Source organism: Rhinopithecus roxellana, chromosome 20 (genome assembly GCF_007565055.1).
Source record: "Rhinopithecus roxellana isolate Shanxi Qingling chromosome 20, ASM756505v1, whole genome shotgun sequence".
NCBI lineage: Eukaryota > Metazoa > Chordata > Mammalia > Primates > Cercopithecidae > Rhinopithecus > Rhinopithecus roxellana.
Window position 1 is genome coordinate 76,679,854 of NC_044568.1, and position 6,000 is coordinate 76,685,853.

A 6,000-nucleotide genomic window follows, 5' to 3' on the forward strand; every position below is an offset into this window, starting at 1 on the left:
TGTGTGCTGTGGGAGGGACACCTCAAAGTGGTCTTTGGCTACTGGCTGCCTCACTCCACACCTCTCAATAAGTCACCTTTTGGAGAAGATATCTCCATGTTGGGACACTGTGGATAGTAATTTAGACTAACCAGGTGGTGATTAAATAATTCTTGCTTATTCTCGTGATTCCCTGAGCCTTTCTGCCACCCTTCCTTTCCAAGTGTTCTAATTAGTCAAAGTTATATGAGAACAAATTATAATGAGGAATATTCTTGGGTGGGGGGAAAGCACTACTGGAGTTCCTTGGAACTCTTGGATGAGGTTAGTAGAGTTAAAACAAGAATTCAGGGAGTGGAGATAATTGTAGAAATATTTGATCAAGTTTGTTGGAGCAGATTGCCTTTTGCAGGTTTCATATTTTGAAGAAAATGCTGCTTTCCATAGAATCCCAGGGCTCTCTGCTCTGATCTCTACTCTTCATGTCATAGCCTGAGTAGTCCTACTAAAGCACTCCTTGCTCAGAAACGTGTAATGGCTCCTCATTGCCCACATCAGGGATGGCAAGTCTAGGCTAAGTGTGCTGTTATCTCCCATTCCTACACTCAAGGCAGACATCACTAATCAATAACAGCAAGCCTCAAACTCCTCTCCTTACTTCTTCTCCCCGTAGCTAGATATCAAGTAGGGTAGATCACAGGAGGAAACCTATGTGCCTTCCCAGTTCTACAGTGTCATGGTCAGGCTGCTTAGCTCAGCATTTGATGCTTTTCAGAGCCTGTCTTTTTACTTCTTCCAGTAAATTTTCTGCTTCAGCTAGCTCCCTGAACTCTCATATGCTCATTGCTTACTGGGCTTTTGAACAGTTTTCTTCTCAGCTAATAGGGGAATTGTTAAGCATATAGTTTTTGGAATTAGACTCCATGGGTTCTGGCAAAGTCAGAATAAAAATGCAGTGATGAATTTCTTTATGTTTTATTTGGGAAGAAAGAATGGCAGTTTGGGGCATGCACACAGACTGGGCAGACTTTGGTACACTTGAAGAACAAAGAGGAGGTTGGAGGTTTTATGGCAAGGAGAAATGTTATGTATTGCTCTTTGAGAATGTTCATTGGCTCTAGAAGTTTCTGGGGAGCTGGCAAGCTTGATTGGTGGGAGATGGCAGTAGATGAAATTAGTCCTAGAGTTGCAGCACTTTATCTCAGCAGCTATTGATAAAACTCGTCTCAGGTTACAACAGGCAGTCTCAGCAGCTGGGCTTGCAGAGAATAACATTCTTGCAGCAACATTATGCGTCCTGAGTGCCTTTCCCCCACCTGACTTCTCAACTCTTTTTTAGTTGGGTGTGACAAGAATGACTAAGTTCATATGATCAACATTCACAGTCCACTTTGTGCGCTGCCACCTTTGAGTTGGGCAGCTTTGAGTAAAATATCTAATTAAGGAGCCTCACCTTCCTTATCTGCAATTTGCAGATGATAATAATATCTATTTCCAGGGTTCATGTTTGGGCAAAGCAAGATAATTCATGAAGGGCCCTAGCACATTGTAAGTCCTGAGTGAGCTTTATATACTAAAGTGGTATTGCAACCCCTATTATAGTGGTTTTGTATCTGACACTCTTGTTGGTATCTATTAGACATCTGTTCATTCTTCTCTCTGTCCATATTATTCGCTGTCTGTCCCTTGTCCTCCCCCATTGCCTTTGAGGCACAGCTAAGGCTCCGCCTCCCCACTGATCTACCTTTTCCTGTTTTCTAGCCTTTCAGAGGCTGCCATGTTGGTCAGCCCCAAAGAGGCAACTTCACCTGCTTTTCTGAAGCCGCCCTCCAGGGGCGCCATTCCCATAGACTCCAAGGTGAGAAGTGGCGGCCCTGGAGTCGTGGCACCTGGTGTCCTGTTTCTCCAGTCACATAAGGGGCCAAACTTGCCTTCTGCAGGAGACCGAACGCTTCCGAGAGCAGAGGTTATGCCTTAGTCACCATTTTGTGCCTCGCATGCATTAGGTGTTCCCTCCATGTGGGTAGAATGAATGCAGAATAGGGAAGGGCTGAGATACCATCTGATCTTCCTCAGGAATTGGGGCAGTGTTGGTGGTTGGTGATGGGGTAAAATATTGAAAATCACATGGACGACTAATGCAATATAGTGAAAATAAAGTCAGATAGAAAACTCCACATCCCCTTTCCCTCCATATCTATCCTGGAGGACTCTGAATGGCTCAGCAGCGGCCTGATGGCTTCCTTTAGTGCCCTCCACGGTCAGCTCAACACAGGATACAACAGAGTTTTTCCACCTCTGGACTAGTGGTGTCTTGGGCCACATCGTTCTTTGTGGTAGGGGCTGTCTTGCGCACTGTGGGACGTTGAGCAGTGTCCTTGGCCTCTACCCACCAGACGCTTGTAGCAACATCTCTCCCACCCGCTGGTTATGACAACCAAACATGTCTCCAGACATTGCTGGCTATTTCCTGGGGGACAACATTGTCCCGGTGAAGAACTACTGAAGTATTAAACAGTTGTACCTGCAGGTCCCCGGCTAGGTGACAGCCATCTGCAAGCAAGGTAAAAGATGGGAAAAGTGAGCCTGTCATTTTACCTATATTTAATTTAGCATTTTGAGGCTTGGCATGGGGGCAGCAGGGATGGATAGCCTTCCAATGACCTATCCAAAATCTTAAGGCGTGAAATTGGACCTTGGCTGATATGGACAAAGGCGAATTTTGTTGTTGTTGTTGTTTGTTATTAGGTGAATAGTGACTTGGTTGCTTTGGAAAGCAGGGGGAAGGGAAGGAACTTGAGAGATTTCTGGGATTCTGGAGATGGTGCAGTCTGGTAAAGCTTCTGTCTTTGGGTCAGGTTGACCTCCATGGCACTGGCATGTCATGTGGCTTGCAGATCTCTCAAGAGTCTTTTTTTCTTCCCTTTCTTACCTGATTAACAGCTTTGTGGGCTCCACTAGAGTCAGATCTTGTAGGAAGGCTTCTCTGGCACCTATCATCTCAAGCTAGTTGGGGTCCTTCTATGATTCCATATCCCTTTCCTCTACCCCATGTCTGTTCCATCACAGTCCTTAATGTATAGGGGTCCACATGGCTACCTGTCAGTCTCTGCCACATGGCCATGATCTCTATGTCTCACTTATGTTTGCACCCCCAGTGCATAGCATAAGGGCCTGGCACACAGTAGGCGGTCATCTCTTCAGTTTCCTACCAAGGGCTAACTAAGCTCTTTGCACAACAGTGATCAAACAAATGGCAGTCCCCAGCTCATGGAGCAGACTTTCATATTGCAGGATCCTGAGCCTATTCCCATCTATCTCCTGGAATCTGTGGAAGACTCTGGGAGTCTGATGTCCCCTCGGCCAGGAAACAGAACCACTGAATGAAAGGATATCACATTTCTTCTTGGATCTTCATACAACCTTGTGAAGCAGGATCTAGGAGGAACACACCCGTTTTATCATCGAGGAAAATGAGACCCAGAGAGGTTAAATGACCTGCTCAAAGTCAGTGAATTGGCAGTGGAGTGTGGGTGAACCCAGGACTTTCAACGCTTGATCCATCGCTTTGTTTGGGTTCTGGGTGTAGAGGACAAACTCTGGAGTTGAAATCATGGCTCTCTGAGAGGTACCAGCTCTATGACCTTGGCCAAGTCATTTTCCCAACTCTTGATTTCCTCATCTGTATAATGGGCATAATTCTAAATGTCTTTGTAGGGTTATTTGGAAACATCAATGACATGATTCACATAAAGCTCTTGCTAGTACATGGTAAAGCTCTCAGGACACAGTTCCTGCTGCGTATAAAACCCAAATATTCCTTTGCAGGGTGCAGTGCAGAACCCGAAGGGATCCATGATCTCATGGCCAGAACAGCCTCCAGGAAGAAGATGCACAGCTTCCTGAAACCGCACATCCCTCCTTCCTCCTGGGAGCCCAAATTCCAAGAAATGCAGCTAAAATTGGCCCTCAAACAGCTTTTGCAGAGCACGTCGCAGCTTTTTTTGGGTCTAGAGAGCCAGTTTCCTTGATGAAAGTGGCACAGAAGGAGAGACCCAGCTAAAAACAGCCACCGCCCAGACTGGTGTTAACAGAATGCAGCCTCCCCTGTTGTTTTGGGGGTTTGGACGCTTCGACTTCCGCAGCAGATCTCCGCATTGCCACTAGGTGGTAGTATCGCAACGCCCGGCGGGGACCGCACCCCAGGACCCGGACGAAGGGGCTGGGAGTCGCTTCTGAAAATCATGCCCATCAAATACGCACCAGTTACAAAATTCTCCACCAGATTATTTCCCCTTTATTTGGGGGTAATTATTTGCATTACAGGGGCTCCGTGGAAGTGTCTCTTCTAAGGGCTTAGTGCTTTAGTGTCTCAGAAGCAACGCGAAAGAACTGTCCGTGGGTGAAATCCTAGCCACATGGCCCCGTGGGTGTCCCTGATGCTAGCAGATACGTGATCCCTGCACCCCACCTCACTCAGGAGATTCATGATGCCTTGAGTCCGATGTAGTTGAAGAGCTTGCCTTAGTTTTAAATTTTCCCGGAGAGGTGGCCTCAATTAGGGGGACTCATAGCCTGCCTGGGTGGTCTGTTGCTGTTCTCTTTGGGTGCAACGATGGAGTTCTAGCTCTGCAGTGTGGCTGCCTTGTGCTCAGGCCATTAAATCGTCTGGAGAATGGGGGCACTTGTGAAGCCTGCCTCGTGGCGGGTCCTTCCCCTGCGAGGAATAGATGAGTCACTGATGGGGGTTTCTTAGGGCAGTGCCTGGCTCATAGCAAGGGCTGAAATGTGAGTTCATTTTGCTATTTTCTCAGTATCTCCAGGGCCTAGTGTGTATTAGCCACTCAACAAATGGTAGCACAGTGATTCTTACTGTCCTTGTTTGGGTGACAACAGAAGTTAAAGGAATGAGTTCATAGTCTCGATTTTCAAAGCGTGGTGCTGGGCCAGCAGCATTGGCACCACTGGGCTCCTGTTGAGATTGCAAGGTCTGGGCCTTGCGTTCAGCTTGCTGCAGCAGAATCTTACTTAACAGCCTCTCTAGGGGGTTTGAGACACATTGAGGTTTGAGGAGTGCTGCTCTGAAGCTCCTTCTGGCCCCGGAGTGCCAGGATTCACCCCAGCCTGGGGTGAGCTCCATCTCTCAGATTCATATCTTTGGAAACAACAGCAGCCAGTCTAGCCCTGCATTTTAACCTTTTTCTCTTGCTTTTCTCAAATGTTGTCTCCAGCTGCCTCTGCGCTTGTGTGTGCTGGGGTGGGAGGGTTGGGGGGATGGGGAGTTGATGGAGGGCCTCATGCTGTCTCAGATTCGGATTTTGCTGGGTTCAACATGCTTTCCCTGAGCTTCCAGATCCAGATCCTCACTCCCCAAGATCCTGCCAGCTTCCCTGTCTTTGCCTACAGCATGCTCTTCATCACCCCAGTGACCAGAAAATGCACTGTTTCCAACCAACCCCTCCTTTTCCCTCCCTACCCTTGGCCACCAAAGCCTCTCTTGCACCCCAGTTTTTCTCTTTGAGTGTCACTGCTCTGGCTCTTGGTTGTCCAGAACTTTGGGAACCACCCCAAATCTCCTAAAGGTCCCCCTGACCCCACCTCTCCTCCCCCAGCTCCTGATCTTATCTCACACATTTCTGTCTCATGGAGTTCTCCAAGCTGACCCTTTCACTTTGATGTCCAACACAGAGCTTCCCACTGCTGATTCAAGGTCTGCCCTACCTTGCTTAGTAGCCAAGGTCTTCTGTGATCTCCTAACGACCTCCAATTTACCTTTGCAGCTTCATCTCCAGCTTTTTCCTCTCTCGTTCTAGATCAGGGGCTTTCGGGCCAAATCTGGTTTGCAGCCTGCTTTTGTAGATAGTTTGCCTGGAATCCAGCCACCCATGTGTTTACTGATTGTCTTTGTCTGCTTTCACACTATCAGGACAGAGTCAGATTGTTTCAACAGAGACTGCATGGCCCACAAGGCCTGAAATGTTTACTCTCTGGCTCTGTGCAGAGAAAGAGTGCTGACCAGAT